This window comes from Tympanuchus pallidicinctus, unplaced genomic scaffold (assembly GCF_026119805.1).
Source record: "Tympanuchus pallidicinctus isolate F22 unplaced genomic scaffold, pur_lepc_1.0 scaffold6, whole genome shotgun sequence".
NCBI lineage: Eukaryota > Metazoa > Chordata > Aves > Galliformes > Phasianidae > Tympanuchus > Tympanuchus pallidicinctus.
In genome coordinates this window covers 16211974-16223871 of record NW_026294780.1, presented here as the reverse complement: position 1 = coordinate 16223871, position 11898 = coordinate 16211974, and the positions used below count along the sequence as shown (strand labels likewise).

The following is an 11898-nucleotide window of genomic DNA, read 5'->3' as shown; positions in this document are numbered from 1 at the left end:
AAAAAGAGATTTTGGGCACATCTAAGGGCTGGTAGCTGGGAAGCCAAGAATGTCCATATTGGCAGTTAGATTATTAGAACAATAGAGCATGTATTTTATACACAGGTCACTTTGTTAGTACTAGACTATAAGGTATTGAAATAGTAAGTGTAAGTATCAGGATGCCTGAAAATAGAGGCTGACTGCTTTTCTTATCCTCAGACATCAGATATAGGTAGTTATAAAAAGATAACAATGTCAACGACATAGAGGTCTACAACCTCTTATTTGCCTTGTATTAGTGTGCAATTGCTAACGTTACCAAATAGCATGGCACAGTAGGAGGCAATTGTTGCGATGAAACATCTGGAGTTATTTCTCCCGATGTCTGCTATTAGCACTTTGTGTGAGTGGTCTGAAGCTGGAGCTTCATACTACTTCTAGTCTTGACCCATGAACTAGACTTCCATTGGTAGACATGGTGCACCAGAATCACTTCTGAATTGCCTCTTCTGGTAATGTTACATTCAAAAGTACTCCATTCTTTATGCACTAAATTGACTCCAGGATGTGAACAAGATCACAGAAAATTAAGAGGACTGTAGTAATTTCTTTAAAAGGGCACTCCTAGTCAAAATGAAGAAACGAGAGTAGACAGACACTAATGTTAAAAGTACCCATGAAAATAAGCAAAATTATGACATCTGAATGAATTTAGAATAATCATTCTTCATCTTTGTTTGGGAAACTCAGCAATGGGAAGTGAATATGTATATTATAGGAGGACAATTAAAATTCAGTTATGAAACAAAGTAAAGTCTGTCAGTAACACGAATAGGAGCGGAACAGCTCCTTTTTCCACAGAGCCATAGTTATCAGCTTGAGAAACATGGGTTCAGTTCAGGTATTCTGCTCAAGGGGCCTGTGAAAGATACCTAAAAAAGAAAGTTCATGTCAACAGGTGTAACTTGGAGCAAGGACAGAATTAAGGCTTAATTAATGGATAACAGAGCAGAGAGAGAGAGGAACAAAAACGTTTCTTTCTCATTCTCCCTCTCCATTAAGTGCATTTATCCTCATCTGACTTTTAATTATTATATTTTTGAAAATACATTATGTAGACCCTTCTCCCACTTCTGACAGAGGAAAAAAGTGTCTCTCCAAACAAGGTAATGTCAATTGCTTACACAATGAAGCAACACAAGAACAGCAAATGATGGAAAACAAAGATCAAGAAAAAGACAGTGTATTTCTGAATAAAACTACCAAGAGGACATTCCAAAGAGAAATTGAGTACATAGATTAACCTAAATCTGGACAACCCTGTGTAGGTACTTCAAAAGACTCCCATCGCTTACTTATCATAAGGATAACTGCTTAGTCAAACAAGTCCATAAACACACTCAGAAGGTGTATACTTGCTACGTCATTAGAAGGTTAAGAACACATTTGGAGGATAGAGGGATTTAATTAGGAGACATTCTAATGGAATGGGAAGACTTTGAATGTGTCAACTTAATTCACATCGCAAAGGATTTTACAGCTCTCTCTCCCTTCTTCCAGGGCTTGTATAAAGCTCAACCACCAAAATCTTTCCAGCTATGTACAGACACAATGATACTAAATGTCATCTTGAGTCTGGTAGTCAAAGAAAAACCTTGAAGAATGATGTGCCATTTCTTTGAAATGTGATTCAGTTTTGGTTTGGTTTATGCTTATGTAGAAAACTAAAATTTTGTCCTAATTCTGCAAGAAAACCTCACAAATAAATAAATAAATAAATAAATAAATAAATAAAGAAAGAAAGACAGAGCATGAAGGTATTTTTCCACAGTTTTGCAATAGGGATAACTTCTTTCTCCTGTTCATGTCATGATCTTGGGGAGCATTTGCTCTTTGACAGTAACTTATGAGCAATAGGAGAAACAGCTTGGGGAAAATATTCTACATTTCATCTAAGTAGATTATATACCTGCAGCAGCTGTTCTATAAAAAAAGCTGCAAATGATTCTCAGAATTTTAATGGGTGACATTCAGCTTCACAGTCAGACACCTGCATCATGGTGTCCAGAATACAATGCCTACACAGGAGGAAGATGTCTAAACACTTGTATACAGAACATAGTCAACAGAGTCTAGAGATATGCTTAGCTGACTAAATATAGTTGTCTTGTTTAGATAACTTAGATTTTGTTCACCTACATCAGCATCTCCTACATCTTTTATACTCTGCGTCTGGATTGGATCCATAGTAGTCAAACACCAGCATTGGTGAGAGCATAAAGAATGCAAGTAAACATGAGGCAGCAGCACTAATTTTGGAAGTTAAGAAAATGTAAAGGATAGTTTTTGCATAAACTAGAAATATGTATCATTCATGTGAACCAGCTAATTTTTTAATATGACTATGAAGTGCATGTTAGGGACTATAGGATATAGTTCTACACTCCTAAACAGTGATTTTTCACTATATGAAGATATAATGCAGTGAAGGGTTAACAAGCTGTTCTGAACATAACCTGACCTCCAGGTGAAAGCACAATCCAGACATTCTGAGTTCATCACCCCATTTGGATTTATGACCTCTTTTAAAGAGCAATGCACTACCGCCAGAACTTTGACTTGTAGGTTGGCCAAACCAAAGAAATGAAGCAGAGAGGAATGCAAACAACATATGGGCATCCTGCAGAGAAAACTTAAGTAGAAGCACAGACTGAAATACATATCTCCTTGTTCTTCAAAATGTAAAATAAAAGCAAACCACAAGGAAGATAACACTTGAAAGATTCATACTCTACCTGAAACAGGACAGATTGCCCCCAGTTACTTGGCAAAACCTCTGTTGGAATTCTACAATCTTGAAATCGTTTTGGTTCACCTTAGAATTGAGAACTAGACTTCAGTTTTGAGCATCTCTTCCCTGGGACTCCTTACCCTACACTTTTCCTTACCAAATGCAAGAACAGCAACTTTCTCAGCCTCTGACATTCCCACATAAATCTTGCCAAAAGTGACATATTAATTTGGACAGCAATAAACTACTGGGCACCGTGAAGGCTATTTCTTCCCTTCTCTCCCCCCACTCTTACCTCTGCAAAGACTTGTAATGTCTAAATAACCTTCAGAACAAGAAGCTGCGCCCAGGGTGAAGGCAGTGATAAACATTGGCAGTGAAGGCACTGAACTCCTGGAGGATCACAGGGCAAAACAGCTCAGTGAGAACAACCAGCTGAATGAGAGGTGTTTAGCTGATTTCTTATGGTGATGCAACCTGTAAGAAATACTACTGCAAAGTGCAGGCATGGCTGGGTCACCAAATGAGAAGATACCTCATTTGCAGGATTAATTTTATTTTCAGGTGGAAATGTTGCAGTGTTTTCTAGAGTTCTTCTGAAGTTGGATTATTAACAATCAAGTACTTATTTAAGTACAGACAAAAATTCTGCTACAAATTGTTTCACAAAATATTTTATCTTAAAAAAACAAACAAACAAAAAACACTTGTTGATCTTCGCTTTTGTGATTAACCACAATAAATGGGAAGAGATTTTTAGTAGCTCTGTATAAAATATACAACTTGAATGGGCTCTGCACAGTGCAATCTAATAAAATAATAATAATACGAACAACAATCTGACAGGACACTTCTTTATGTTCCTTTGCATATTGTAGAAAGGAGACAAATACCATAAGAATGAAAGCAGTTACTTGGATCTGCAAGCTAAGCAGCTAATCCTACAGAAACAGTGAGCTCTTACAAGCATTCTCTAGTTCTAATTTTTATGACTGCAACCTACTTGCAAGAAGGTATAAACATTGCTCTGTCTCCAGAGTTTAGACTGGACATGATTTTTGGATAACTATACTCAAGTGAAGTTAATGTTCCCTATATTAACAATGCCCACAAGCACATACTCACACGCGACTGTGGTTAGCTCTCAGCTCAACCTTGGGCAGCAGTACAACATGAGCACGCAGTGGGAGTTTGAGAACATCGTACATATGTGAAGGTTTTGCATATAACAATGGTTACAAAATGGTCTTTTGAGCTTTTTGCCCTTCCTCAGTCTCCTACACTCCTGTTCTCATCATCTTGTGCTTCGCACCATAGACCTCTAGCCTTCTGCCAGGTAAATTCAACTAAGCAGTGCACACAGAGGTCCATAGGAAGAATCTTCTCCACATTCTTTATCTTTGTTACTCCATACACATAGGAACATGAAGTCTTTTGTTTTGTACTCTCCTCTGTGACTTTGCTTTTCAAGACACCCTTCTGCAAGTGATACTTAACCTAACAAAAAATAAGTGAAACAGCTCTGTAATAAAAGCAGTTATTTATTAATTTACAAAAGTGATAATTGAAAATTATTTGGAATCATCAAATTATGATGTCACCAACCTATGCAATGAGTAGGAGTCCACTATTCTTTCTTTCTCTGCTTCTTTCCTTGTTTATGTTCACCTGTATCTTGTATCAAATGAGAAATCAAGCTCTTCAAATCGAAGACTGTGTCCTCCTTGTATGTTAGGAACTTGAAGTGCAACAATCATGAGAAACTTAGATTATATGTAAAATTTACAATTCACTGGGGACATGCAGAAATTGTAAATTATCAAAATTAATTATACATTCTGGGTCAAGAATGATACAGCTTGTAAATGATATTTAAATGATCAAAAAAGCTTGCATCTTCCTCCAAAGGAAGAGAGCTCAATAACAGCATTCAGGAGGGAGGCAGAAGAAACAAATGAAAGGTAAAATAGGAAGCAGTGTATGTTTGTATGACTGCAGTTACTGCATAAAAGTTTTAAAAAAAAGCAAGCACCGACATGATTTCCTTTTTCTACATCTCCGAAAAAGAACATTTATTTCTTATGCTCTGAAGGAAATGCAGCAAATACATCCACCATCTTCAAAGATGTTTCCCATGTCTTCCACCATGAAATGTTAGGTAGGCTGATCTACAGCTATTTACTTTTGCATTTCACAGAACATTCCCAAAAATACCAGCAGAGAGAACTGAAAATGGCTGTATGAAAGGTTGTTCAGGCTGCCTGCAGTTTTGCTCAGATTATCTACCCTTCAGCTACCATTTACAATCAGATCATGGCACATTCCTTTCACTGAGTTTCACAAGGTTTAAACTGTTCAGAACTTGATGTAGCTCCTCATGTTAGATATTCTTATGGTAAGTAAAGTAGTGGGATGCTTTATCTGTAAATAATCCTGACTTCCCATATTGAAAGGAAAAGCAGGGCACGGAGATCAGACTCCTGTGAGCGTGAATGCTTGTTTTAGTATGAGTCAGAAGCTTGCTCTGATAAAGGATTTCCTGAATGGCAAACACAAGCCTTGAGATGGATGTTGTACACTGGAACGGTGGAGTTATTTTACTGAGAGCCTTGTCAGATACAGTGCCAACCAAAAAATTCTACATAAAATTCACACTCTCTAGAATGACACTGGGGCTGAAAACAGCAATTACTTTTGGCAAGTGGTTACCATTGTGATCACAGTGCCTCAGAAGACCAGAAATTGGAAAATCTCACTTTAAAAGGTTAATTCCCATTGCAAAAATGTACTTCATGGCAGCAAAACTGATCTCTACCCACTGCACATACCAGTTTCTTCCTACCCGTCAAAGCCTTGAGGCACCCCTATCTTTCCACTCACATAGGCAAATAATTCTGCAGTAAGTAGCAGTGTCAGTTTTGTTATCACATTCTGTATGACCATGATTTTTGTTACACGTTATTGCAAATTGTACTTGCTAATACAGTATATAGTATGTTTCCATATGAAATTAAAATGAATTCTGTCTCAGGGGGCAACATACTGTGGTTGTGTCTGAAAATGCAGATCCATCAACACCAAAACACTTTACATGAATATTTACCAAACTTAAGTGAAATGCAAGCAAAATAGGTTTCTGTAATAAATCTACTAATTTTTAGCAGCCTATTCAATAGTCTGATGGAAGAATTTTTTGTCATATATTACAAAATGAAGAAAGTGGTTATTGAATGCAATTGCCCAATTGTAGGATAGTATTTTTAAATATGACATGGTAAAAAAAAAAAAAAAAAAAAAAAAGTTGGTTGGGTTTTTTTTTTGTGCACGTTTGTGTGATTTGATTTGCTTGCTTTTTGATTTAACTTCTGCAAACACTGTAAGTCTTCCTTCACTATAAAATAAAAATGGACAGACTTCGATGATTTACACTAATCAGGCAGAATTGTCTTAAATCAGGTAACAACATTTAATTTATACGGAAAATGTACTGAGTAAATTCTTTTCTCTTGCTGTTGAAATCAAAAGTAATTTTACTGAATACTGTGGAGTCACATAATGGCAATAAGAGAGGAAGAAAACTGATTTTGCAAAACACAATGGCATGCCATTATACTTTTAAAGAAATAACTTGTGCAGTACACCATATTTACTCAGTAACACTTTCCACATACGTTTAGTAGTGAACCATGCTAGGGAAAAAGAAAAATTAAAAATGACTGTCTTGATCGTAGAGCAGAGTGCATAAAGGAAGAACTGCCAAGATCATACCCAGAGAGTGATGGTTAATGGCTCAGTGTCCGGATGGAGATCAATGACAAGTGGTGTCCCTCAGGGGTCAGTACTGGAACCATGGCTCTTTAACATCTTTGTAAATGACATCAACAGTGGAATTGATTGCACCATCAGCAAGTTTACAGGTGACACCAAGCAACACGTTCGAGGAATGGGATGCCATCCACAGATGTACGCTCAAGCAGTGGGCCCATGTGAACCTCAGGGGGTTCAACAAAGCCAAGTGCAAGGTCTTGCACCAGGTCATGGCAACTCCCACTGTCAGTACAAGCTGGGGGATGTAAGGATAAAGAACAAGTCTGCTGAAAAAGTTGAGGGGGAATACTGGTGGATGGCAAAATAGACACCAGCCAGCAACATAAGGAAGAAATTTTTCCACACAGAGGGTGATGACACACTGGAACAGGTTGCCCAAGGAGGCCGTGGATGCCCCATCCCTGGAGGCATTCAAGGCCAGGCTGGATGTGGCTCTGGGCAGCCTGGTCTGGTGGTTGGCAACCCTGCACATAGCAAGGGGGTTGAAAGTAGATGATCACTGTGGTCCTTTTCAACCCAGACCATTCTAGGATTCTCTGATTTTATGAATCTGTCCTCACAGCCCAGAAAGCCAACTTTCCTGGGCTGCATCAAAAGAAGCGTGATCAGCAGATTGAGTTAGGTGATCCTGCCCCTCTGTTCTGAACTGATGAGACCTCATCTGGACTATTGCATCCAGATATGAAGTCCTCAGTACAGGAGAGATGTGGATCTGCTGGAGCATGTCCAGAGTAGGGCCACAGAAATGATCCAAGGAATGGAACATCAGTTTATGAGGATAGGCTGAGAGAGCTGGGGCTGTTCAGCTTGGAGAAGACAAGGGTCCAACAGTAGCCTTTCTGTGTCAAAGAGGGGGCTATAAGAATAAAGGGAACAGACTCTTTAGTGGGGCCTGCTGTGTGACAGGACAAAGAAATGATTTCAAACTGAAAGAAGGGAGATTTAGACTGGACATAAAAGAGTTTTTAACTGTAAAAGTTCAGAAACACAGGCTTCCCAGAGAGGTGCTGGATGCCACATCCCAGGAAATACTCAAGGACAGAGCTCTGAGCACCCTGATTGAGTCACAGGTGTCCTTGTTCATTGCAGGGGAGTTGGAATAGCTGGCCTTTCAGGGTCTTTTCCAACTCAAATGATTCCTTGATTCTATGATTCTACGATAATCAGCAAACATCATCGCAATCTGGAAATCTCTTTCTTAACTTAGAAAACGGTTTCTTAATGGCACAGGGGGAGAACACGACAGCAAGCTTGACAACATAATTAGAAGATTGTTACAAGGAAAGGGAAAAGCATTCTTTATACAGCTCTTACTACTTTCAATAAGATTATTCCCCCTGAATAGCTAATCAGCTTTTCTAGCTTCCCAAATCCATGTGCTTTAAGCTGCTCTCACAGTTGTTCTTAGTTGCTAAATGGCAAACAGTGACACCTCCAAAAGGGAAATTTAAAGTGTTAACCAAATGTGAGCAAACAGCATGATGGAGACTGCAGATAAAGAGATCTTTGGCAGATTAGCAGCAATTTAAGAAGATCACACTGTTACACCTGGGTTGACAAGAACTGACAGGGTTTGTTGATCTCTGCTCCTATCTCCAATTTGAGTGTCATGTCTCAACATAAATGAGAGGAATACAAGATAAAAAAAATCCTTTCAGTACACTGAACATTGGCTCCAAAGCAAGTGTTTATGGCAACTGAAACAAAAAGGAGCTAAAGAAATAGATGAAAGGATTAAAATAAAACTGTTCATCTCTAAGTGCACAGCACTTCTTCCTAATGATGAATGTCCCATTTTCTCCCTTGACAGAACCTCATCCCAGGCACTCACTACCCACTTTGATGTATGGAGGCTTTTTCTGCTAGAAAATATTGTGAAATTATAAAGGTCAAATTAGAACTATAAAGAAGGAGAGGAATAACAAAAAAAATTCTCAATAGCAACACCAGTGAGGAGTGGCTTTGCATTGCTTATGATAGAGTTTTTTAGAGGTTTTTTTGTTTGTTTGTTTATGTTTTGCCATTTACTTTTTTTTTTCCTTCTTTTTTCCCCTTTGTAAGTCAGTTACTGGGCATTTATTTACTAAGACTTTGGTCTTATTCTCCAGCAGTTTCTGTCAATAAAGAAGCTATCTCCTGCTGAACTTTGTCACCTTTCCTTATTTTAGAAACCTTTCTTGAAAGGAATCCTCATATAGGGTCCCTTCAAAAGAACACAAGTTATGACTTCCCTTTAAAAGAGAACGTGGGGCACATGAAGCTCCTTAAATGCCCCTGAACTCATCACCAACATTAAATAAATAGAGAACTGAGTAAAGAAACAATTTCTACCCAGCGGTCTCCAGAAAGATGTACTGGGAATTACACAGAATCATAGAATTGTAGGGGTTGGAAGGGACTTCCAGAGATCATCGTGTCCAACCCCCCTGAGCTCAGAAACAATCTGAGCTCACCTTCGCTTTTCTGGTTCAACTTTGTGCTTAATCTGCTTTACATGCAGTTACTGCTAATTAGCACACTTGCATCATCCTTCAATCACACACTATCCCTTTTCTGTCTTTCCAGAACTGTGCAGTGGTCCAACCATGAAGCGTTGAGTAGTTTTCCAGTAGATCAGTAAGCTGATCCAGGTCACTACATTGTCACTCAGTGGATCAAAGGCCTTGGAAACACAAAAAAGGGAGAAGACAATTGTATAATCAATGAATATAAAGATGAAATTACAAAATAAACAAGAAAGTTTGGCTAAGCAGGTTACAATAACAAAAAGAGAATGGATAGAATGCTTACCCACATCCTGGGCTTGCTACAAAACTCCAGAGGAGGGATCTCCAAAGAGATCCTTTCCTACTGGTAGTCAGCCCTTAAATGGGTCTATGAGAGGTGCAGCCAGGCTCCATCCCTTCCAGCAGCACAGGTGAATTGCCTTCACCTGTGTGCCTGTGGCTGACTCATTGCTCACCTCAGGTGATCAATCAGAGGTTCAGGCCGTGACTCAGCAATTCCTATACAATAACGTATCTCTACTTTGCTAACATCTGTAGTTAGATCACAACCAGCCTCAAGTGAAAATGCCATATTCCCAGAAAGACAGTACAGACATCACTTTTTCTTGCTGTGTGAGCGGATGGTACAAAATTTAGTCATGCCATCTAAATGGAGAATTAAACAGAGATCAGAGGAATGGAAGTCTGATAGAGAGCTGGCACTGTCAGTCATACGTGGCAGGACTTTCAGGCCTAATTTTCCTAAAGAGAAAATGTACTTTCCAAATTACAGTGCAATTTTCAAAAAGTGGGAGCTGAATCTTTAAATGCTTGCTTCCTCCGCACCACTGTGTTAAGTACCCAGCTGTGCTTTCACCTAAAGTCAATTTGGAAATAGTAATAAAAATGCATACTGCATGTAGTTTACACATATAATGGCATCCCCAGTAGTGCACAAATCCTTCTAACTCCATTAACAGTCCCCAATTTTAATACACAATGTGTAATCCAATTAACATCACTTGCACCTGAAATATTAATATCCCAGTTCTTATTCCAGTAGTTAATCTTCATGATCATACCAGGTCAGCAAAAAGAGACTGTAGCCAAGACGCAAATTATCACTACATTTAATTCAGCTTAGTCATAAATCTTATCTCCTTTACAAATGTGAGCTTTACTCATGCATGTCCTCCATTCATTCTGACATGATGGTGAAAACTTTTGAACAGTAGGAAGATGAAGTGCCTACTTTAAATAGTGACCAGCACTTTTTGGTTAGCCAAGGATGGAGGGAGTCTGAAGAGAGAATCACGGCTGATTAGGGTTGTACTGGAAGATAATCAAGAAAGGTGTATGTCTGACTCTCATCTCACAATGAATTCAAGCTGGTGGAACTTTTCATTTAAAATGAAACACAGCATATCTAATGGACATCAGCATCAGTGCTTGCCAAAATCTGAAAGTGAAGCGGAACATTGCAAGTCACCATTAGTAATGTACTAAGAGGAAGTGTTGAAAACAGAAAAGCTTTAGTCTCAAAACTGATTAATTCTGTTCTAATCCTTTTCAGTCATCAGATACAACACCTCGTTCAACTGCACAAACTATAAGGCATACTTTTTCTTTCCTCCTCCTAGCTTATTCATAGATATGGTGACACAGAGTTTTATATTAGGAGAATATATTTCTTTTTCCAGGAAAAGTATAAGACTCTTTGGTTCACAAACTGCAGGATACCCATGAACTAGTGGGACAGGGGTGATGGTGCACGGAATATTTTCACATCCTCACATGACACTGGCTACTGGCAAACACATCTCAGCAAAGGCAGACAGAGCCAGCACTGTGTCCTCAACGAAACATCCTAATTGCCAGGCAACATGATCCAGCTGTTGGCAGATTTTGGGGCAACATTTGTCAACATGGCCTTTGCTCAGAAAAAGAAGGGAGGTAGTGCCTCAAGGTGAAAGAAATGAAGAATTGATAGTTACCATTCAGAGGTAGGAGATATGATGCAAAGGCAGTGTTATACACCATGGAGGAGAACTGGAGCTGCACTGGGAACTCAACTGGGTTTTGCTGCGCCTCAAAACGGTATCTCACTCACACTCATGTTCATTATTTCTCAACCAAATGTTCCCTGAGCATCTCACATGGGAGACAGAGACTCTGGAGTTAATATTGATGTGTTTTATCCTACCAGGTTCAGCACCACCCAGTCATTTGCTCACTCCCTTCCTTCCCAGGAGGATAGGAAGGGAAAAAACAAAGCAGAACTTGTGGGTTGAGATAAAACTATTTACTAAGATAGAGACAAGGAAAAGAATAATAATTAGACTATTATATATACATGAATATATATATAGGACAAGTGATGCACAAGCTATTGCTCACCAGCTAGCCCCACAGTGTGTAAAAGAGCGAGATGGACTCCCACCCCTTCAAAATTCCTTCTGCATGATGCCATATGGTATGGAATATTCCTTTGGTCAGTGTAAGTCAACTATTCCCAATTCTGTTCTCTCTCAGCTTCCTGGGCCCTTCACTGAGAATGGCCTTGGCTCTGTACCACACTGCTTAGCAGCAACTATAAACATCAGTGGGTGTGTTATCAACATTGTTTTTCTCCTAGAACCAAAACATAGCATCATACAAGACACTGAAAAAAACAATTCCATCCCAGCTGAAACTAAGACAAATGCACTTCTAAGAAGGTTGGGCTAAGGATATTAACTAAGTATTTCATTTTTTGTTTGGCTTCACTGTAATACTCCAAAGCTGCTGCTGTTAGATTACCCTGTCCCCTAG

The 11898-nt window shown here is 38.9% G+C and overlaps 1 long non-coding RNA gene across 1 annotated transcript; it reads right to left on the bottom strand.

The window, feature by feature from the left end:
• Window positions 1–872: 872 nt before the first annotated feature.
• LOC128071624 (uncharacterized) lies at window positions 873–9084 on the bottom strand. The gene is made up of 3 exons (XR_008201921.1): window positions 9055–9084; window positions 4379–4511; window positions 873–914 (listed from the first exon to the last, which is right to left on the bottom strand). It is a non-coding gene; the product is annotated as an uncharacterized LOC128071624 (long non-coding RNA).
• Window positions 9085–11898: the final 2814 nt, after the last annotated feature.